This window comes from Lathyrus oleraceus, chromosome 5, assembly GCF_024323335.1.
Source record: "Lathyrus oleraceus cultivar Zhongwan6 chromosome 5, CAAS_Psat_ZW6_1.0, whole genome shotgun sequence".
Lineage (NCBI taxonomy): Eukaryota > Viridiplantae > Streptophyta > Magnoliopsida > Fabales > Fabaceae > Lathyrus > Lathyrus oleraceus.
The window spans coordinates 581,456,862-581,480,507 of NC_066583.1; the positions used below are offsets into that span (position 1 = coordinate 581,456,862).

General features: G+C 28.6%; 14 non-coding genes and 1 pseudogene across 14 annotated transcripts; all 15 read right to left on the reverse strand.

Moving 5' to 3' along the window:
* Positions 1–3: 3 nt before the first annotated feature.
* Positions 4–107, reverse strand: LOC127089865 (small nucleolar RNA Z279/snoR105/snoR108). Its single transcript, XR_007791416.1, has one exon. It is a non-coding gene; the product is annotated as a small nucleolar RNA Z279/snoR105/snoR108 (small nucleolar RNA).
* Positions 108–1,035: 928 nt separating this feature from the next.
* LOC127089843 (small nucleolar RNA Z279/snoR105/snoR108) lies at positions 1,036–1,138 on the reverse strand. The gene has a single exon (XR_007791395.1). It is a non-coding gene; the product is annotated as a small nucleolar RNA Z279/snoR105/snoR108 (small nucleolar RNA).
* Positions 1,139–2,428: 1,290 nt separating this feature from the next.
* On the reverse strand, positions 2,429–2,532 carry LOC127089902 (small nucleolar RNA Z279/snoR105/snoR108). Its single transcript, XR_007791451.1, has one exon. It is a non-coding gene; the product is annotated as a small nucleolar RNA Z279/snoR105/snoR108 (small nucleolar RNA).
* A 924-nt stretch (positions 2,533–3,456) lies between these two features.
* LOC127089844 (small nucleolar RNA Z279/snoR105/snoR108) lies at positions 3,457–3,559 on the reverse strand. The gene has a single exon (XR_007791396.1). It is a non-coding gene; the product is annotated as a small nucleolar RNA Z279/snoR105/snoR108 (small nucleolar RNA).
* A 1,290-nt stretch (positions 3,560–4,849) lies between these two features.
* LOC127089903 (small nucleolar RNA Z279/snoR105/snoR108) lies at positions 4,850–4,953 on the reverse strand. The gene has a single exon (XR_007791452.1). It is a non-coding gene; the product is annotated as a small nucleolar RNA Z279/snoR105/snoR108 (small nucleolar RNA).
* Positions 4,954–5,876: 923 nt separating this feature from the next.
* Positions 5,877–5,979, reverse strand: LOC127089846 (small nucleolar RNA Z279/snoR105/snoR108). The gene has a single exon (XR_007791398.1). It is a non-coding gene; the product is annotated as a small nucleolar RNA Z279/snoR105/snoR108 (small nucleolar RNA).
* A 4,742-nt stretch (positions 5,980–10,721) lies between these two features.
* Positions 10,722–10,824, reverse strand: LOC127089777 (small nucleolar RNA Z279/snoR105/snoR108). Its single transcript, XR_007791331.1, has one exon. It is a non-coding gene; the product is annotated as a small nucleolar RNA Z279/snoR105/snoR108 (small nucleolar RNA).
* Positions 10,825–12,116: 1,292 nt separating this feature from the next.
* Positions 12,117–12,220, reverse strand: LOC127089916 (small nucleolar RNA Z279/snoR105/snoR108). The gene has a single exon (XR_007791465.1). It is a non-coding gene; the product is annotated as a small nucleolar RNA Z279/snoR105/snoR108 (small nucleolar RNA).
* Positions 12,221–13,143: 923 nt separating this feature from the next.
* Positions 13,144–13,246, reverse strand: LOC127089847 (small nucleolar RNA Z279/snoR105/snoR108). Its single transcript, XR_007791399.1, has one exon. It is a non-coding gene; the product is annotated as a small nucleolar RNA Z279/snoR105/snoR108 (small nucleolar RNA).
* Positions 13,247–14,195: 949 nt separating this feature from the next.
* On the reverse strand, positions 14,196–14,299 carry LOC127089905 (small nucleolar RNA Z279/snoR105/snoR108). The gene has a single exon (XR_007791454.1). It is a non-coding gene; the product is annotated as a small nucleolar RNA Z279/snoR105/snoR108 (small nucleolar RNA).
* A 922-nt stretch (positions 14,300–15,221) lies between these two features.
* Positions 15,222–15,324, reverse strand: LOC127089848 (small nucleolar RNA Z279/snoR105/snoR108). The gene has a single exon (XR_007791400.1). It is a non-coding gene; the product is annotated as a small nucleolar RNA Z279/snoR105/snoR108 (small nucleolar RNA).
* A 924-nt stretch (positions 15,325–16,248) lies between these two features.
* LOC127089912 (small nucleolar RNA Z279/snoR105/snoR108) lies at positions 16,249–16,352 on the reverse strand. Its single transcript, XR_007791461.1, has one exon. It is a non-coding gene; the product is annotated as a small nucleolar RNA Z279/snoR105/snoR108 (small nucleolar RNA).
* Positions 16,353–17,271: 919 nt separating this feature from the next.
* On the reverse strand, positions 17,272–17,372 carry LOC127089858 (small nucleolar RNA Z279/snoR105/snoR108). Its single transcript, XR_007791409.1, has one exon. It is a non-coding gene; the product is annotated as a small nucleolar RNA Z279/snoR105/snoR108 (small nucleolar RNA).
* A 922-nt stretch (positions 17,373–18,294) lies between these two features.
* On the reverse strand, positions 18,295–18,398 carry LOC127089906 (small nucleolar RNA Z279/snoR105/snoR108). The gene has a single exon (XR_007791455.1). It is a non-coding gene; the product is annotated as a small nucleolar RNA Z279/snoR105/snoR108 (small nucleolar RNA).
* Positions 18,399–19,320: 922 nt separating this feature from the next.
* On the reverse strand, positions 19,321–19,417 carry LOC127089944 (uncharacterized; annotated as a pseudogene).
* Positions 19,418–23,646: the final 4,229 nt, after the last annotated feature.

Consider the following 23,646-nt stretch of genomic DNA (forward strand, 5'->3'; position numbering starts at 1 on the left):
ATAGAGATCAAATTGGTCAAAGGAGAGTGCCCAATTGTCGTAACCAGGCTTGGAGAAGACACCCAACTCACATATATAATGCGAGACTAGGTCACTCATCATATCTCATTACTGCCTGAAGAATCATTGATTAATAACACTATAATCTATTATTCTTATAGAGGTCATGTATTTCTATATCTCCATATCTTCGATGTGGGACTAATATAAAGCAAATGTTTTTTGTTTACAACACTGAATTTCATGTAGCAATAAGTTACAACACCACTTCCAATTTTATTATGCGGCTCAATGTTGCATTAGTTTAGCTGAAGATTCAAGTGATCTATCAATCGCTTTGGGTTCTATCTCATGGACGAGATTTGACTTAATGTATTTTATCTTTTTCTTTTCTGAATCTTGTACTCGAATGCCGTCTCATTTTCATGGGATGTTATAAGAAATAAAACTTATGGATAATAAACTTAAGTAAATGTAAATTTTATAGAAACTAAAATATCATTTAATCTTATATATGTATCAAATTCAATCTTCAAATATCTTTAAATTAATGGCTCCACATTTTTAAGATAGACATAAGGGTGTTTTACATATGGGTGGACCAACATGTCTGTATATATTGATGTATGTGAATCATTGAATATATTAGGCATTAGAGGTATTTAGTACTTCATCATATTTATTGATAATTATAGTAGATATGGTTATGTGTATTTAATGATACACAAATCTAAATCCTTTGAAAAGTTCAATCAATTGGACATGAATATTAATATCATTCGAGGAGATCAAGATGGTGATTATTAAAAAACTAATTTAGTTTTCTAAATATCCAATTTTTGGTGCTTATTAATTTTTTTTATATTAAACAGTAAATTTTTCCATGTAAAATGTTTGACTTTTTTTTAACATTTACAACAAATTTTAAAAATATTTAATAAGAAAATAAACACATGGAATAAATTACATAAAATGAAATTCAAAAGTAAAAAAAAATTTTATAATTAGAATTATCCCCTTTAGGTTTGGACTATAGAGATCAAATTGGTCAAAGAGAGTGCCCAATTGTCGTAACCAGGCTTGGGGCAGACACCTAACTCGCAAATTTAATGCAAGATTACACCACTCATCATATCTCATTACTGCTTGAAGAATCATTGATTAATATCACTATAATCTACTATTCTTATACCGGTCATGTATTTCTATATCTCTAGATCTTCGATGTGGGACTGATATAATGCAAATGTTTTTTGTTTACAACACTGAATTCCATGTAATAACACGTTTAAACACAATTTCCAATTTTATTGTGTGGCTCAATTTTGCATCAGTTTAGCTGCAGATTCAAGTGATCTATCAATCGCATGGGGTTATATCTCATGGATGAGATTTGGCTTATTGTATTTTATCTTTTTCTTTTCTGAATCTTGTAGTCGAAAGTCATCTCATTTTCATGGGATGTTTTAAGAAATAAAACTCATGGATAATAAGCTTAAATAAATGTAAATTTTAGAGAAACTAAAATTTCATTTAATCTTATGTTATGTATTAAATTTAATCTTCAAATATCTTTAAATTAATGGCTCCTCTTTTGAAGATAGAGATAAGGGTGTTTTCATATGTGTGGACCAACATATCTGTAAATATTGATGTATGTAAATCATTGAATACATTAGGCATAAGAGGTATTTAGTACTTCATCATATTTGTTGATGATTATAATAGATATAGTTATGCGTATTCAATGATACACAAATCTAAATCCTTTGAAAAGTTCAAGAAGTTTAAAATGAAGAAAAAAATCAATTGGACATGAATATTTAAATCATTCGACCTGATCAAGGTGGTGAATATTTAAAAAATAGTTTAACTCTCTAAATATCCAATTTTTGGTGTTTATTAATTTTTTTTATATTAAACAAATAAATTATTCAGGTAAAAATTTGGCATTTTTTTAACATTTATAATAAATTTTAAAAATATTTAATAGAAAAATAAACACATGGCATACATTAGGCATTAGAGGTATTTAGGACTTTCTCATATTTATTTATAAATATAGTAGATATGGTTTTTTGTATTTAATGATACACAAATCTAAATCTTTTGAAAAGTTCAAGAAATTAAAAATGAAGAACAAAATCAATTGGACATGAATATTTAAATCATTCGAGCAGATCAAGGGGGTGAATATGAAAAAAAAAATTTAGATTTTTAAATATTTAATTTTTGGTGCTTATTAATTTTTGTTTTATATTAAACAGTAAATTTGTCATGTAAAAAGTTTTGCATTTTTTAAACATTTACAATAAATTTAAAAAATATTTTATAAGAAAATAAACAAATGGAGTAAATTAGATAAAATTAAATTCAAAACCAATAAAACATTTTATAACTAGAATTACATCTTTAGGTTTGAACTATAGAGATCAGATTGGTCAAAGGAGAGTGCCCAATTGTCGTAACCAGGCTTGGGGCAGACACGCAACTCACATATTTAATGCAAGACTAGACAACTCATCATATATCATTACTGAAGAATCATTGATTAATAACACTGAAATCTATTATTCTTATAGAGGTCATGTATTTCTATATCTCCATATCTTCGATGTGGGACTAATATAAAGCAAATGTTTTTTGTTTACAACACTGAATTTCATGTAGCAATAAGTTACAACACCACTTCCAATTTTATTATGCGGCTCAATGTTGCATTAGTTTAGCTGAAGATTCAAGTGATCTATCAATCGCTTTGGGTTCTATCTCATGGACGAGATTTGACTTAATGTATTTTATCTTTTTCTTTTCTGAATCTTGTACTCGAATGCCGTCTCATTTTCATGGGATGTTATAAGAAATAAAACTTATGGATAATAAACTTAAGTAAATGTAAATTTTATAGAAACTAAAATATCATTTAATCTTATATATGTATCAAATTCAATCTTCAAATATCTTTAAATTAATGGCTCCACATTTTTAAGATAGACATAAGGGTGTTTTACATATGGGTGGACCAACATGTCTGTATATATTGATGTATGTGAATCATTGAATATATTAGGCATTAGAGGTATTTAGTACTTCATCATATTTATTGAAAATTATAGTAGATATGGTTATGTGTATTTAATGATACACAAATCTAAATCCTTTGAAAAGTTCAATCAATTGGACATGAATATTAATATCATTCGAGGAGATCAAGATGGTGATTATTAAAAAACTAATTTAGTTTTCTAAATATCCAATTTTTGGTGCTTATTAATTTTTTTTATATTAAACAGTAAATTTTTCCATGTAAAATGTTTGACTTTTTTTTAACATTTACAACAAATTTTAAAAATATTTAATAAGAAAATAAACACATGGAATAAATTACATAAAATGAAATTCAAAAGTAACAAAAAATTTTATAATTAGAATTATCCCCTTTAGGTTTGGACTATAGAGATCAAATTGGTCAAAGAGAGTGCCCAATTGTCGTAACCAGGCTTGGGGCAGACACCTAACTCGCAAATTTAATGCAAGATTACACCACTCATCATATCTCATTACTGCTTGAAGAATCATTGATTAATATCACTATAATCTACTATTCTTATACCGGTCATGTATTTCTATATCTCTAGATCTTCGATGTGGGACTGATATAATGCAAATGTTTTTTGTTTACAACACTGAATTCCATGTAATAACACGTTTAAACACAATTTCCAATTTTATTGTGTGGCTCAATTTTGCATCAGTTTAGCTGCAGATTCAAGTGATCTATCAATCGCATGGGGTTATATCTCATGGATGAGATTTGGCTTATTGTATTTTATCTTTTTCTTTTCTGAATCTTGTAGTCGAAAGTCATCTCATTTTCATGGGATGTTTTAAGAAATAAAACTCATGGATAATAAGCTTAAATAAATGTAAATTTTAGAGAAACTAAAATTTCATTTAATCTTATGTTATGTATTAAATTTAATCTTCAAATATCTTTAAATTAATGGCTCCTCTTTTGAAGATAGAGATAAGGGTGTTTTCATATGTGTGGACCAACATATCTGTAAATATTGATGTATGTAAATCATTGAATACATTAGGCATAAGAGGTATTTAGTACTTCATCATATTTGTTGATGATTATAATAGATATAGTTATGCGTATTCAATGATACACAAATCTAAATCCTTTGAAAAGTTCAAGAAGTTTAAAATGAAGAAAAAAATCAATTGGACATGAATATTTAAATCATTCGACCTGATCAAGGTGGTGAATATTTAAAAAATAGTTTAACTCTCTAAATATCCAATTTTTGGTGTTTATTAATTTTTTTTATATTAAACAAATAAATTATTCATGTAAAAATTTGGCATTTTTTTAACATTTATAATAAATTTTAAAAATATTTAATAGAAAAATAAACACATGGCATACATTAGGCATTAGAGGTATTTAGGACTTTCTCATATTCATTTATAAATATAGTAGATATGGTTTTTTGTATTTAATGATACACAAATCTAAATCTTTTGAAAAGTTCAAGAAATTAAAAATGAAGAACAAAATCAATTGGACATGAATATTTAAATCATTCGAGCAGATCAAGGGGGTGAATATGAAAAAAAAATTTTAGATTTTTAAATATTTAATTTTTGGTGCTTATTAATTTTTGTTTTATATTAAACAGTAAATTTGTCATGTAAAAAGTTTTGCATTTTTTAAACATTTACAATAAATTTAAAAAATATTTTATAAGAAAATAAACAAATGGAGTAAATTAGATAAAATTAAATTCAAAACCAATAAAACATTTTATAACTAGAATTACATCTTTAGGTTTGAACTATAGAGATCAGATTGGTCAAAGGAGAGTGCCCAATTGTCGTAACCAGGCTTGGGGCAGACACGCAACTCACATATTTAATGCAAGACTAGACAACTCATCATATATCATTACTGAAGAATCATTGATTAATAACACTGAAATCTATTATTCTTATAGAGGTCATGTATTTCTATATCTCCATATCTTCGATGTGGGACTAATATAAAGCAAATGTTTTTTGTTTACAACACTGAATTTCATGTAGCAATAAGTTACAACACCACTTCCAATTTTATTATGCGGCTCAATGTTGCATTAGTTTAGCTGAAGATTCAAGTGATCTATCAATCGCTTTGGGTTCTATCTCATGGACGAGATTTGACTTAATTTATTTTATCTTTTTCTTTTCTGAATCTTGTACTCGAATGCCGTCTCATTTTCATGGGATGTTATAAGAAATAAAACTTATGGATAATAAACTTAAGTAAATGTAAATTTTATAGAAACTAAAATATCATTTAATCTTATATATGTATCAAATTCAATCTTCAAATATCTTTAAATTAATGGCTCCACATTTTTAAGATAGACATAAGGGTGTTTTACATATGGGTGGACCAACATGTCTGTATATATTGATGTATGTGAATCATTGAATATATTAGGCATTAGAGGTATTTAGTACTTCATCATATTTATTGATAATTATAGTAGATATGGTTATGTGTATTTAATGATACACAAATCTAAATCCTTTGAAAAGTTCAATCAATTGGACATGAATATTAATATCATTCGAGGAGATCAAGATGGTGATTATTAAAAAACTAATTTAGTTTTCTAAATATCCAATTTTTGGTGCTTATTAATTTTTTTTATATTAAACAGTAAATTTTTCCATGTAAAATGTTTGACTTTTTTTTAACATTTACAACAAATTTTAAAAATATTTAATAAGAAAATAAACACATGGAATAAATTACATAAAATGAAATTCAAAAGTAACAAAAAATTTATAATTAGAATTATCCCCTTTAGGTTTGGACTATAGAGATCAAATTGGTCAAAGAGAGTGCCCAATTGTCGTAACCAGGCTTGGGGCAGACACCTAACTCGCAAATTTAATGCAAGATTACACCACTCATCATATCTCATTACTGCTTGAAGAATCATTGATTAATATCACTATAATCTACTATTCTTATACCGGTCATGTATTTCTATATCTCTAGATCTTCGATGTGGGACTGATATAATGCAAATGTTTTTTGTTTACAACACTGAATTCCATGTAATAACACGTTTCAACACAATTTCCAATTTTATTTTGTGGCTCAATTTTGCATCAGTTTAGCTGCAGATTCAAGTGATCTATCAATCGCATGGGGTTATATCTCATGGATGAGATTTGGCTTATTGTATTTTATCTTTTTCTTTTCTGAATCTTGTAGTCGAAAGTCATCTCATTTTCATGGGATGTTTTAAGAAATAAAACTTATGGATAATAAGCTTAAATAAATGTAAATTTTAGAGAAACTAAAATTTCATTTAATCTTATGTTATGTATTAAATTTAATCTTCAAATATCTTTAAATTAATGGCTCCTCTTTTGAAGATAGAGATAAGGGTGTTTTCATATGTGTGGACCAACATATCTGTAAATATTGATGTATGTAAATCATTGAATACATTAGGCATAAGAGGTATTTAGTACTTCATCATATTTGTTGATGATTATAATAGATATAGTTATGCGTATTCAATGATACACAAATCTAAATCCTTTGAAAAGTTCAAGAAGTTTAAAATGAAGAAAAAAATCAATTGGACATGAATATTTAAATCATTCGACCTGATCAAGGTGGTGAATATTTAAAAAATAGTTTAAATCTCTAAATATCCAATTTTTGGTGTTTATTAATTTTTTTTATATTAAACAAATCAATTATTCATGTAAAAATTTGGCATTTTTTTAACATTTATAATAAATTTTAAAAATATTTAATAGAAAAATAAACACATGGCATACATTAGGCATTAGAGGTATTTAGGACTTTCTCATATTTATTTATAAATATAGTAGATATGGTTTTGTGTATTTAATGATACACAAATCTAAATCTTTTGAAAAGTTCAAGAAATTAAAAATGAAGAACAAAATCAATTGGACATGAATATTTAAATCATTCGAGGAGATCAAGGGGGTGAATATGAAAAAAAAAATTTAGATTTTTAAATATTTAATTTTTGGTGCTTATTAATTTTTGTTTTATATTAAACAGTAAATTTGTCATGTAAAAAGTTTTGCATTTTTTAAACATTTACAATAAATTTAAAAAATATTTTATAAGAAAATAAACAAATGGAGTAAATTAGATAAAATTAAATTCAAAACCAATAAAACATTTTATAACTAGAATTACATCTTTAGGTTTGAACTATAGAGATCAGATGTAACAACCCGTATAATATATATATAGAATAATATCATACAAGTGTTAAATCTTGGTACTGTCACAACATAAGTGCCTAATGGCATCAATATATATACATGTCCAAACTAAGACATCACTGGAACATGTTATACAATAATGCCTAAACAATAAAAAATCTAAGAACTATGTACAATATCTTCATTGCACACAACTCCACAGCGGAAGATTATAATGAACAACAACCCTTGAAACATCCATAACAGTTTCTCTTAGATCCAACCTGTAAAGAATACCTGAAAAATAACAACAATAATGGGATGAGATAATAATCTCAGTGAGTTCTCCTATCCTATAGGTCCACTCGGCTCTACAGGGTTCTAATCAATATTCAACTCATATCCAACTCAAGTCAACAAGGGAACGAAGACTTGAGCGATGGGGAAACTATCTCGCAATTGTATGGCAACATGCATCTGAGTTCTCATAACTCAACCACGATCATTATTCAGATTCACGCAACATCGATCCCCAACCGGACCTACGTCTAGGCCAAGGCTTGGTTCACGCATGTCCGTATGATTCGACTTTCACGGTGGATATCAGGTTCCCCTATGGGACTCTAACCCACTTTTAAGAACCATCACTCGTATGGGACTCTAACCCACTTTGAGTATCTTTCACCGTATGGGACTCTAACCCACTTAGGTGTCCACCTTTCCCCCATGTCCGCCATGGTTGGGGCTCAAACCCAATTGAGGCTCGAATCATTGGTCCCACATCCCAATGCTTACACGTCTAAGCATACCAATAGAGATGTGTACCATCACAGAAAACACACATTCTGAATACATGATCGGTTTCGCAAATCATTGGTTCCACGAACCATAACAAATTCATAAATCACAGGTGACTTCATTCACCATAATACACAAATAATAATATGGCATGTTCCATATAATGCGTCGCATTCTCAATCATGGTAACAATTCGTCCACGACCTCACATAAGGGTCGTACGAATGAATACCGTATTCTCATACATGTATCTCACATGTTCCATAACCTAGATTGTCTTTCTAACTTATTAATCAAATTATTTTTCTAGGTTTCCTCACTCATCTTTGTAAGGTTTTTAATCGTGTTATTTCACCTTCCACATAACAATATTTAATTTCATCATGATAAAATTCATGGCATCTATAAATCACATACTATTTTATAACATGGAACAGTAATAATAGTCTTTTACGTTATCTTTAGTCATGTTATTTCACAATCAACCATATCAACCATGTTTAACACCCATCATAAATATAATTCATTTAATTTGTAAGATACATAATATACTATAATATGATATCATAATAATAGCCTTTTTCATTATCTTACTAATGCATCCGTCCGCATCCAAAACGGAATTATAACGCTCAATTAATTCATTAATCTATCTTAATCAAGATTTAGATTAATATTTATTCATTGCATAAGCATTCAACAACAACCTCTCTAGCCTAGTGGTAAGGCATGTACAGTTCAAAGGAGGTCCTGGGTTCGAACCCCACAGCAGACAAATTCTGCACAAATAGAAGATTGAATTCTGTTTCAGTGTTAACCGGTTAACCACTCACGAAATTGCCCCTAAGAACTCACCTAGTAGAAGAAGAAGATGAAGTTGGTGACTCCTTGCACTAAGTTACACAAAACATAATTACAACATCACATCTGGACTCGGTTAATCAATACTCATTAATTCTTCATAAGAAAATTTATACTTCACTTGATTTATTACTGTATGCTACAAGCCCTTACTCCTACTGCTTCACTTCTCTCGTACTACTCCAATGAGATAGAACCATTAGCACGAGATTGTCTTACTCTCATCCTTACCTCCATTCTTACGAGTTACTATCTCCCTGATCCCCATAGACTTGATTGAGCTCTTTCATCCATCACCTTCCATTGTGATACTCTGATCCCAATAGTGGAACACTCGGGATTCCTAGGCACTGCTGGTTAGATGACAGTCTACATAGAAACACAATTATCCTCCAGAGTGCCTACCGTCCAAAATGGTACTAAAACCATACCAACTTCCATTAGTAGAATAACTTCCTTCATGACTCACTAAAGTTCAGAATAAGACCAACACTCTACAGAAGCTAGGTATCCAGGATTACAATGCTACAACCATGAAACGTAGAACATCTAAGTTCATCATGTGTTCGATGTAGCTAAACCAAACCAGTTTGACAACGTCTGGTTCTGGTTACTATATTCCATATCAAATCCTCTCATAGGGTTTTGATCCACTCAAGATTTCTCCCGACACATAATCTCGGCCAATAACAAAGTAACACCGTCAAGGAACTTTAAATTATCAACAAAACACCACTTCTAAGGAACTTAAGCAATCTAGAACATAACTATGAGTGTCCATACATCTCGTAGAGTCACACAAAATATTCCATACACATCTAGAGATAACATTTCACTTGTATCCAAAATCATTCATCTCAATCATTCTGTCCCATCTTCCATAACCTTAGCTCATGCTCTTACTAACACTGAAATCTATTATTCTTTTAGAGGTCATGTATTTCTATATCTCCATATCTTCGATGTGGGACTAATATAAAGCAAATGTTTTTTGTTTACAACACTGAATTTCATGTAGCAATAAGTTACAACACCACTTCCAATTTTATTATGCGGCTCAATGTTGCATTAGTTTAGCTGAAGATTCAAGTGATCTATCAATCGCTTTGGGTTCTATCTCATGGACGAGATTTGACTTAATGTATTTTATCTTTTTCTTTTCTGAATCTTGTACTCGAATGCCGTCTCATTTTCATGGGATGTTATAAGAAATAAAACTTATGGATAATAAACTTAAGTAAATGTAAATTTTATAGAAACTAAAATATCATTTAATCTTATATATGTATTAAATTCAATCTTCAAATATCTTTAAATTAATGGCTCCACATTTTTAAGATAGACATAAAGGTGTTTTACATATGGGGTGGACCAACATGTCTGTATATATTGATGTATATGAATCATTGAATATATTAGGCATTAGAGGTATTTAGTACTTCATCATATTTATTGATAATTATAGTAGATATGGTTATGTGTATTTAATGATACACAAATCTAAATCCTTTGAAAAGTTCAATCAATTGGACATGAATATTAATATCATTCGAGGAGATCAAGATGGTGATTATTAAAAAACTAATTTAGTTATCTAAATATCCAATTTTTGGTGCTTATTAATTTTTTTAATATTAAACAGTAAATTTTTTGATGTAAAAAGTTTGACTTTTTTTTAACATTTACAACAAATTTTAAAAATATTTAATAAGAAAATAAACAAATGGAATAAATTACATAAAATGAAATTCAAAAGTAACAAAAAATTTTATAATTAGAATTATCCCCTTTAGGTTTGGACTATAGAGATCAAATTGGTCAAAGAGAGTGCCCAATTGTCGTAACCAGGCTTGGGGCAGACACCTAACTCGCAAATTTAATGCGAGATTAGACCACTCATCATATCTCATTACTGCTTGAAGAATCATTGATTAATATCACTATAATCTACTATTCTTATACCGGTCATGTATTTCTATATCTCTAGATCTTCGATGTGGGACTGATATAATGCAAATGTTTTTTGTTTACAACACTGAATTCCATGTAATAAAACGTTTCAACACAATTTCCAATTTTATTGTGTGGCTCAATTTTGCATCAGTTTTGCTGCAGATTCAAGTGATCTATCAATCGCATGGGGTTATATCTCATGGATGAGATTTGGCTTAATGTATTTTATCTTTTTCTTTTCTGAATCTTGTAGTCGAAAGTCATCTCATTTTCATGGGATGTTTTAAGAAATAAAACTTATGGATAATAAGCTTAAATAAATGTAAATTTTAGAGAAACTAAAATTTCATTTAATCTTATGTTATGTATTAAATTTAATCTTCAAATATCTTTAAATTAATGGCTCCTCTTTTGAAGATAGAGATAAGGGTGTTTTACATATGTGTGGACCAACATATCTGTAAATATTGATGTATGTAAATCATTGAATACATTAGGCATATGAGGTATTTAGTACTTCATCATATTTATTGATGATTATAATAGATATAGTTATGCGTATTCAATGATACACAAATCTAAATCCTTTGAAAAGTTCAAGAAGTTTAAAATGAAGAAAAAAATCAGTTGGACATGAATATTTAAATCATTCGACCTGCTCAAGGTGGTGAATATTTAAAAAATAGTTTAACTCTCTAAATATCCAATTTTTGGTGTTTATTAATTTTTTTTATATTAAACAAATAAATTATTCATGTAAAAATTTGGCATTTTTTTAACATTTATAATAAATTTTAAAAATATTTAATAGAAAAATAAACACATGGCATACATTTGGCATTAGAGGTATTTAGGACTTTATCATATTTATTTATAATTGTAGTAGATATGGTTCTGTGTATTTAATGATACACAAATCTAAATCTTTTGAAAAGTTCAAGAAATTAAAAATGAAGAACAAAATCAATTGGACATGAATATTTAAATCATTCGAGCAGATCAAGGGGGTGAATATGAAAAAAAATAATTTAGTTTTTTAAATATTTAATTTTTGGTGCTTATTAATTTTTGTTTTATATTAAACAGTAAATTTGTCTTGTAAAAAGTTTTGCATTTTTTAAACATTTACAATAAATTTAAAAAATATTTTATAAGAAAATAAACAAATGGAGTAAATTAGATAAAATTAAATTCAAAACCAATAAAACATTTTATAACTAGAGTTACCTCTTTAGGTTTGAACTATAGAGATCAGATTGGTCAAAGGAGAGTGCCCAATTGTCGTAACCAGGTTTGGGGCAGACACGTAACTCGCATATTTAATGCAAGACTAGACAACTCATCATATATCATTACTGAAGAATCATTGATTAATAACACTGTAATCTATTATTCTTATAGAGGTCATGTATTTCTATATCTCCATATCTTCGATGTGGGACTAATATAAAGCAAATGTTTTTTGTTTACAACACTGAATTTCATGTAGCAATAAGTTACAACACCACTTCCAATTTTATTATGCGGCTCAATGTTGCATTAGTTTAGCTGAAGATTCAAGTGATCTATCAATCGCTTTGGGTTCTATCTCATGGACGAGATTTGACTTAATGTATTTTATCTTTTTCTTTTCTGAATCTTGTACTCGAATGCCGTCTCATTTTCCTGGGATGTTATAAGAAATAAAACTTATGGATAATAAACTTAAGTAAATGTAAATTTTATAGAAACTAAATATCATTTAATCTTATATATGTATCAAATTCAATCTTCAAATATCTTTAAATTAATGGCTCCACATTTTTAAGATAGACATAAGGGTGTTTTACATATGGGTGGACCAACATGTCTGTATATATTGATGTATGTGAATCATTGAATATATTAGGCATTAGAGGTATTTAGTACTTCATCATATTTATTGATAATTATAGTAGATATGGTTATGTGTATTTAATGATACACAAATCTAAATCCTTTGAAAAGTTCAATCAATTGGACATGAATATTAATATCATTCGAGGAGATCAAGATGGTGATTATTAAAAAACTAATTTAGTTTTCTAAATATCCAATTTTTGGTGCTTATTAATTTTTTTTATATTAAACAGTAAATTTTTCCATGTAAAATGTTTGACTTTTTTTTAACATTTACAACAAATTTTAAAAATATTTAATAAGAAAATAAACACATGGAATAAATTACATAAAATGAAATTCAAAAGTAACAAAAAATTTTATAATTAGAATTATCCCCTTTAGGTTTGGACTATAGAGATCAAATTGGTCAAAGAGAGTGCCCAATTGTCGTAACCAGGCTTGGGGCAGACACCTAACTCGCAAATTTAATGCAAGATTACACCACTCATCATATCTCATTACTGCTTGAAGAATCATTGATTAATATCACTATAATCTACTATTCTTATACCGGTCATGTATTTCTATATCTCTAGATCTTCGATGTGGGACTGATATAATGCAAATGTTTTTTGTTTACAACACTGAATTCCATGTAATAACACGTTTCAACACAATTTCCAATTTTATTGTGTGGCTCAATTTCGCATCAGTTTAGCTGCAGATTCAAGTGATCTATCAATCGCATGGGGTTATATCTCATGGATGAGATTTGGCTTATTGTATTTTATCTTTTTCTTTTCTGAATCTTGTAGTCGAAAGTCATCTCATTTTCATGGGATGTTTTAAGAAATAAAACTCATGGATAATAAGCTTAAATAAATGTAAATTTTAGAGAAACTAAAATTTCATTTAATCTTATGTTATGTATTAAATTTAATCTTCAAATATCTTTAAATTAATGGCTCCTCTTTTGAAGATAGAGATAAGGGTGTTTTCATATGTGTGGACCAACATATCTGTAAATATTGATGTATGTAAATCATTGAATACATTAGGCATAAGAGGTATTTAGTACTTCATCATATTTGTTGATGATTATAATAGATATAGTTATGCGTATTCAATGATACACAAATCTAAATCCTTTGAAAAGTTGAAGAAATTAAAAATGAAGAACAAAATCAATTGGACATGAATATTTAAATCATTCGAGCAGATCAAGGGGGTGAATATGAAAAAAAAAATTTAGATTTTTAAATATTTAATTTTTGGTGCTTATTAATTTTTGTTTTATATTAAACAGTAAATTTGTCATGTAAAAAGTTTTGCATTTTTTAAACATTTACAATAAATTTAAAAAATATTTTATAAGAAAATAAACAAATGGAGTAAATTAGATAAAATTAAATTCAAACCAATAAAACATTTTATAACTAGAATTACATCTTTAGGTTTGAACTATAGAGATCAGATTGGTCAAAGGAGAGTGCCCAATTGTCGTAACCAGGCTTGGGGCAGACACGCAACTCACATATTTAATGCAAGACTAGACAACTCATCATATATCATTACTGAAGAATCATTGATTAATAACACTGAAATCTATTATTCTTATAGAGGTCATGTATTTCTATATCTCCATATCTTCGATGTGGGACTAATATAAAGCAAATGTTTTTTGTTTACAACACTGAATTTCATGTAGCAATAAGTTACAACACCACTTCCAATTTTATTATGCGGCTCAATGTTGCATTAGTTTAGCTGAAGATTCAAGTGATCTATCAATCGCTTTGGGTTCTATCTCATGGACGAGATTTGAATTAATGTATTTTATCTTTTTCTTTTCTGAATCTTGTACTCGAATGCCGTCTCATTTTCATGGGATGTTATAAGAAATAAAACTTATGGATAATAAACTTAAGTAAATGTAAATTTTATAGAAACTAAAATATCATTTAATCTTATATATGTATCAAATTCAATCTTCAAATATCTTTAAATTAATGGCTCCACATTTTTAAGATAGACATAAGGGTGTTTTACATATGGGTGGACCAACATGTCTGTATATATTGATGTATGTGAATCATTGAATATATTAGGCATTAGAGGTATTTAGTACTTCATCATATTTATTGATAATTATAGTAGATATGGTTATGTGTATTTAATGATACACAAATCTAAATCCTTTGAAAAGTTCAATCAATTGGACATGAATATTATATCATTCGAGGAGATCAAGATGGTGATTATTAAAAAACTAATTTAGTTTTCTAAATATCCAATTTTTGGTGCTTATTAATTTTTTTTATATTAAACAGTAAATTTTTCCATGTAAAATGTTTGACTTTTTTTTAACATTTACAACAAATTTTAAAATATTTAATAAGAAAATAAACACATGGAATAAATTACATAAAATGAAATTCAAAAGTAACAAAAAATTTTATAATTAGAATTATCCCCTTTAGGTTTGGACTATAGAGATCAAATTGGTCAAAGAGAGTGCCCAATTGTCGTAACCAGGCTTGGGGCAGACACCTAACTCGCAAATTTAATGCAAGATTACACCACTCATCATATCTCATTACTGCTTGAAGAATCATTGATTAATATCACTATAATCTACTATTCTTATACCGGTCATGTATTTCTATATCTCTAGATCTTCGATGTGGGACTGATATAATGCAAATGTTTTTTGTTTACAACACTGAATTCCATGTAATAACACGTTTCAACACAATTTCCAATTTTATTGTGTGGCTCAATTTCGCATCAGTTTAGCTGCAGATTCAAGTGATCTATCAATCGCATGGGGTTATATCTCATGGATGAGATTTGGCTTATTGTATTTTATCTTTTTCTTTTCTGAATCTTGTAGTCGAAAGTCATCTCATTTTCATGGGATGTTTTAAGAAATAAAACTCATGGATAATAAGCTTAAATAAATGTAAATTTTAGAGAAACTAAAATTTCATTTAATCTTATGTTATGTATTAAATTTAATCTTCAAATATCTTTAAATTAATGGCTCCTCTTTTGAAGATAGAGATAAGGGTGTTTTCATATGTGTGGACCAACATATCTGTAAATATTGATGTATGTAAATCATTGAATACATTAGGCATAAGAGGTATTTAGTACTTCATCATATTTGTTGATGATTATAATAGATATAGTTATGCGTATTCAATGATACACAAATCTAAATCCTTTGAAAAGTTCAATCAATTGGACATGAATATTTAAATCATTCGAGCAGATCAAGGGGGTGAATATGAAAAAAAAAATTAGATTTTTAAATATTTAATTTTTGGTGCTTATTAATTTTTGTTTTATATAAACAGTAAATTTGTCATTTAAAAAGTTTTGCATTTTTTAACATTTACAATAAATTTAAAAAATATTTTATAAGAAAATAAACAAATGGAGTAAATTAGATAAAATTAAATTCAAAACCAATAAAACATTTTATAACTAGAATTACATCTTTAGGTTTGAACTATAGAGATCAGATTGGTCAAAGGAGAGTGCCCAATTGTCGTAACCAGGCTTGGGGCAGACACGCAACTCACATATTTAATGCAAGACTACACAACTCATCATATATCATTACTGAAGAATCATTGATTAATAACACTGAAATCTATTATTCTTATAGAGGTCATGTATTTCTATATCTCCATATCTTCGATGTGGGACTAATATAAAGCAAATGTTTTTTGTTTACAACACTGAATTTCATGTAGCAATAAGTTACAACACCACTTCCAATTTTATTATGCGGCTCAATGTTGCATTAGTTTAGCTGAAGATTCAAGTGATCTATCAATCGCTTTGGGTTCTATCTCATGGACGAGATTTGACTTAATGTATTTTATCTTTTTCTTTCTGAATCTTGTACTCGAATGCCGTCTCATTTTCATGGGATGTTATAAGAAATAAAACTTATGGATAATAAACTTAAGTAAATGTAAATTTTATAGAAACTAAAATATCATTTAATCTTATATATGTATCAAATTCAATCTTCAAATATCTTTAAATTAATGGCTCCACATTTTAAGATAGACATAAGGGTGTTTACATATGGGTGGACCAACATGTCTGTATATATTGATGTATGTGAATCATTGAATATTAGGCATTAGAGGTATTTAGTACTTCATCATATTTATTGATAATTATAGTAGATATGGTTATGTGTATTTAATGATACACAAATCTAAATCCTTTGAAAAGTTCAATCAATTGGACATGAATATTAATATCATTCGAGGAGATCAAGATGGTGATTATTAAAAAACTAATTTAGTTTTCTAAATATCCAATTTTTGGTGCTTATTAATTTTTTTTATATTAAACAGTAAATTTTTCCATGTAAAATGTTTGACTTTTTTTTAACATTTACAACAAATTTTAAAAATATTTAATAAGAAAATAAACACATGGAATAAATTACATAAAATGAAATTCAAAAGTAACAAAAAATTTTATAATTAGAATTATCCCCTTTAGGTTTGGACTATAGAGATCAATTGGTCAAAGAGAGTGCCCAATTGTCGTAACCAGGCTTGGGGCAGACACCTAACTCGCAAATTAATGCAAGATTACACCACTCATCATATCTCATTACTGCTTGAAGAATCATTGATTAATATCACTATAATCTACTATTCTTATACCGGTCATGTATTTCTATATCTCTAGATCTTCGATGTGGGACTGATATAATGCAAATGTTTTTTGTTTACAACACTGAATTCCATGTAATAACACGTTTCAACACAATTTCCAATTTTATTGTGTGGCTCAATTTCGCATCAGTTTAGCTGCAGATTCAAGTGATCTATCAATCGCATGGGGTTATATCTCATGGATGAGATTTGGCTTATTGTATTTTATCTTTTTCTTTTCTGAATCTTGTAGTCGAAAGTCATCTCATTTTCATGGGATGTTTTAAGAAATAAAACTCATGGATAATAAGCTTAAATAAATGTAAATTTTAGAGAAACTAAAATTCATTTAATCTTATGTTATGTATTAAATTTAATCTTCAAATATCTTTAAATTAATGGCTCCTCTTTTGAAGATAGAGATAAGGGTGTTTTCATATGTGTGGACCAACATATCTGTAAATATTGATGTATGTAAATCATTGAATACATTAGGCATAAGAGGTATTTAGTACTTCATCATATTTGTTGATGATTATATAGATATAGTTATGCGTATTCAATGATACACAAATCTAAATCCTTTGAAAAGTTCAATCAATTGGACATGAATATTTAAATCATTCGAGCAGATCAAGGGGTGAATATGAAAAAAAAAATTTAGATTTTTAAATATTTAATTTTTGGTGCTTATTAATTTTTGTTTTATATTAAACAGTAAATTTGTCATTTAAAAAGTTTTGCATTTTTTAAACATTTACAATAAATTTAAAAATATTTTATAAGAAAATAAACAAATGGAGTAAATTAGATAAAATTAAATTCAAAACCAATAAACATTTTATAACTAGAATTACATCTTTAGGTTTGAACTATAGAGATCAGATTGGTCAAAGGAGAGTGCCCAATTGTCGTAACCAGGCTTGGGGCAGACACGCAACTCACATATTTAATGCAAGACTAGACAACTCATCATATATCATTACTGAAGAATCATTGATTAATAACACTGAAATCTATTATTCTTATAGAGGTCATGTATTTCTATATCTCCATATCTTCGATGTGGGACTAATATAAAGCAAATGTTTTTGTTTACAACACTGAATTTCATGTAGCAATAAGTTACAACACCACTTCCAATTTTATTATGCGGCTCAATGTTGCATTAGTTTAGCTGAAGATTCAAGTGATCTATCAATCGCTTTGGGTTCTATCTCATGGACGAGATTTGACTTAATGTATTTTATCTTTTTCTTTTCTGAATCTTGTACTCGAATGCCGTCTCATTTTCATGGGATGTTATAAGAAATAAAAGTTATGGATAATAAACTTAAGTAAATGTAAATTTATAGAAACTAAAATATCATTTAATCTTATATATGTATCAAATTCAATCTTCAAATATCTTTAAATTAATGGCTCCACATTTTTAAGATAGACATAAGGGTGTTTTACATATGGGTGGACCAACATGTCTGTATATATTGATGTATGTGAATCATTGAATATATTAGGCATTAGAGGTATTTAGTACTTCATCATATTTATTGATAATTATAGTAGATATGGTTATGTGTATTTAATGATACACAAATCTAAATCCTTTGAAAAGTTCAATCAATTGGACATGAATATTAATATCATTCGAGGAGATCAAGATGGTGATTATTAAAAAACTAATTTAGTTTTCTAAATATCCAATTTTTGGTGCTTATTAATTTTTTTTATATTAAACAGTAAATTTTTCCATGTAAAATGTTTGACTTTTTTTTAACATTTACAACAAATTTTAAAAATATTTAATAAGAAAATAAACACATGGAATAAATTACATAAAATGAAATTCAAAAGTAACAAAAAATTTTATAATTAGAATTATCCCCTTTAGGTTTGGACTATAGAGATCAAATTGGTCAAAGAGAAATTGTCGTAACCAGGCTTGGGGCAGACACCTAACTCGCAAATTTAATGCAAGATTACACCACTCATCATATCTCATTACTGCTTGAAGAATCATTGATTAATATCACTATAATCTACTATTCTTATACCGGTCATGTATTTCTATATCTCTAGATCTTCGATGTGGGACTGATATAATGCAAATGTTTTTTGTTTACAACACTGAATTCCATGTAATAACACGTTTCAACACAATTTCCAATTTTATTGTGTGGCTCAATTTCGCATCAGTTTAGCTGCAGATTCAAGTGATCTATCAATCGCATGGGGTTATATCTCATGGATGAGATTTGGCTTATTGTATTTTATCTTTTTCTTTTCTGAATCTTGTAGTCGAAAGTCATCTCATTTTCATGGGATGTTTTAAGAAATAAAACTTATGGATAATAAGCTTAAATAAATGTAAATTTTAGAGAAACTAAAATTTCATTTAATCTTATGTTATGTATTAAATTTAATCTTCAAATATCTTTAAATTAATGGCTCCTCTTTTGAAGATAGAGATAAGGGTGTTTTCATATGTGTGGACCAACATATCTGTAAATATTGATGTATGTAAATCATTGAATACATTAGGCATAAGAGGTATTTAGTACTTCATCATATTTGTTGATGATTATAATAGATATAGTTATGCGTATTCAATGATACACAAATATAAATCCTTTGAAAAGTTCAAGAAGTTTAAAATGAAGAAAAAAATCAATTGGACATGAATTTAATCATTCGACCTGATCAAGGTGGTGAATATTTAAAAAATAGTTTAAATCTCTAAATATCCAATTTTTGGTGTTTATTAATTTTTTTATATTAAACAAATCAATTATTCATGTAAAAATTTGGCATTTTTTTAACATTTATAATAAATTTTAAAATATTTAATAGAAAAATAAACACATGGCATACATTAGGCATTAGAGGTATTTAGGACTTTCTCATATTTATTTATAAATATAGTAGATATGGTTTTGTGTATTTAATGATACACAAATCTAAATCTTTTGAAAAGTTCAAGAAATTAAAAATGAAGAACAAAATCAATTGGACATGAATATTTAAATCATTCGAGGAGATCAAGGGGGTGAATATGAAAAAAAAAATTTAGATTTTTAAATATTTAATTTTTGGTGCTTATTAATTTTTGTTTTATATTAAACAGTAAATTTGTCATGTAAAAAGTTTTGCATTTTTTAAACATTTACAATAAATTTAAAAATATTTTATAAGAAAATAAACAAATGGAGTAAATTAGATAAAATTAAATTCAAAACCAATAAAACATTTTATAACTAGAATTACATCTTTAGGTTTGAACTATAGAGATCAGATGTAACAACCCGTATAATATATATCTAGAATAATATCATACAAGTGTTAAATCTTGGTACTGTCACAACATAAGTGCCTAATGGCATCAATATATATACATGTCCAAACTAAGACATCACTGGAACATGTTATACAATAATGCCTAAACAATAAAAAATCTAAGAACTATGTACAATATCTTCATTGCACACAACTCCACAGCGGAAGATTATAATGAACAACAACCCTTGAAACATCCATAACAGTTTCTCTTAGATCCAACCTGTAAAGAATACCTGAAAAATAACAACAATAATGGGATGAGATAATAATCTCAGTGAGTTCTCCTATCCTATAGGTCCACTCGGCTCTACAGGGTTCTAATCAATATTCAACTCATATCCAACTCAAGTCAACAAGGGAACGAAGACTTGAGCGATGGGGAAACTATCTCGCAATTGTATGGCAACATGCATCTGAGTTCTCATAACTCAACCACGATCATTATTCAGATTCACGCAACATCGATCCCCAACCGGACCTACGTCTAGGCCAAGGCTTGGTTCACGCATGTCCGTATGATTCGACTTTCACGGTGGATATCAGGTTCCCCTATGGGACTCTAACCCACTTTTAAGAACCATCACTCGTATGGGACTCTAACCCACTTTGAGTATCTTTCACCGTATGGGACTCTAACCCACTTAGGTGTCCACCTTTCCCCCATGTCCGCCATGGTTGGGGCTCAAACCCAATTGAGGCTCGAATCATTGGTCCCACATCCCAATGCTTACACGTCTAAGCATACCAATAGAGATGTGTACCATCACAGAAAACACACATTCTGAATACATGATCGGTTTCGCAAATCATTGGTTCCACGAACCATAACAAATTCATAAATCACAGGTGACTTCATTCACCATAATACACAAATAATAATATGGCATGTTCCATATAATGCGTCGCATTCTCAATCATGGTAACAATTCGTCCACGACCTCACATAAGCGTCGTACGAATGAATACCGTATTCTCATACATGTATCTCACATGTTCCATAACCTAGATTGTCTTTCTAAGTTATTAATCAAATTATTCTTCTAGGTTTCCTCACTCATCTTTGTAAGGTTTTTAATCGTGTTATTTCACCTTCCACATAACAACAATATTTAATTTCATCATGATAAAATTCATGGCATCTATAAATCACATACTATTTTATAACATGGAACAGTAATAATAGTCTTTTACGTTATCTTTAGTCATGTTATTTCACAATCAACCATATCAACCATGTTTAACACCCATCATAAATATAATTCATTTAATTTGTAAGATACATAATATACTATAATATGATATCATAATAATAGCCTTTTTCATTATCTTACTAATGCATCCGTCCGCATCCAAAACGGAATTATAACGCTCAATTAATTCATTAATCTATCTTAATCAAGATTTAGATTAATATTTATTCATTGCATAAGCATTCAACAACAACCTCTCTAGCCTAGTGGTAAGGCATGTATAGTTCAAAGGAGGTCCTGGGTTCGAACCCCACAGCAGACATCTTCTGCACAAATAGAAGATTGAATTCTGTTTCAGTGTTAACGGTTAACTTAAACTGTTAACCGGTTAACCACTCACGAAATTGCCCAGAAGGTGAATTTTGCTGCGCGTTAATCGGTTAAAAATTCCAATTTCCATGAATTCTCTCAATAACTCCTCTTTTATTTTCCTTTCCATATACCATTTTTACCTACTATTTTCACATAACTTGATTTTTCAACAACAACCAACATAATATCAACACATAGCATGGATAGGGCACAATTCACACAAACCCTAACCCCACAAATATAGATTATTTTCCCCCAATGCTAAAACTATCTAAGAACTCACCTAGTAGAAGAAGAAGATGAAGTTGGTGAAGATGAGATGATGATGGTGCTTCCATGGTTCTTCTTCCTCTTCTTCTCCCATGAGTTCTCTTCTTCTCCTCTTCTTCCTCTTTCTCTTCCTTCTTTTCCTCTTTCCTCTTTTTCTCCTCTTCCCTTTCTTTCTTTTCTTTCTGATAATTCTCATTCTCTCTTCTTCTATTCTTATCCTTTCTTCTTTTCTTTTCCACCACACATACTACATTACATATATAATATATAATATCAAGTAATAATAAATATCTCGCTTGATATTTTATCTTCCAGCACCCATTGACCAATTATTAATGTTACCAAAATGTCCTCTCTTGTACTTATTAATATTGGTCTGTCTCTCTTATTAATAATTAATATCTTCAGAGTTCACCGGTTACTCTATTGGTCCCAATTGACAACATTTAGAGCACATAGGAGCTCCAATCGTTACAAATGATAATAGATAATTTACATAGGAACTCAATTGATCTGAACTGACAACTAATTGAGCATTTAAAGGAATATGGAATATTACATTCTCCCCCCCTTAAATTGAAATTCGCCCCCGAATTTCCTTCACTCAACAAACAAACAAACCTTGAATCAACATCTTAGACCAACACTTGACCTCTCTTCAATTCCAAGTCTCTGACATGCTCATTCTTCTAACTTGTATTTGCTATCAAATTTCCTTTTTTCATGAACTCCCAAAACTTCTTGATTTCCATCACAATCTCATTCTGATATTGGATTAACAATTAAACTTGCTCTCACTTAATTCCTCTTATATACCGCTCAATCCTCAGTGGGTAACTTTCTTCCCGGAAACCACGACTTCCCTTCCTTGCACTAAGTTACACAAACATAATTACAACATCACATCTGGACTCGGTTAATCAATACTCATTAATTCTTCATAAGAAAATTTATTGATTCCCTGACCACAAACAATATTGACTACTCTTTTCTTATTATTCCTTCAACAAATGCGACAACTTTGTAATCCATTTATTGACAATCTCATAAACTTCACTTGA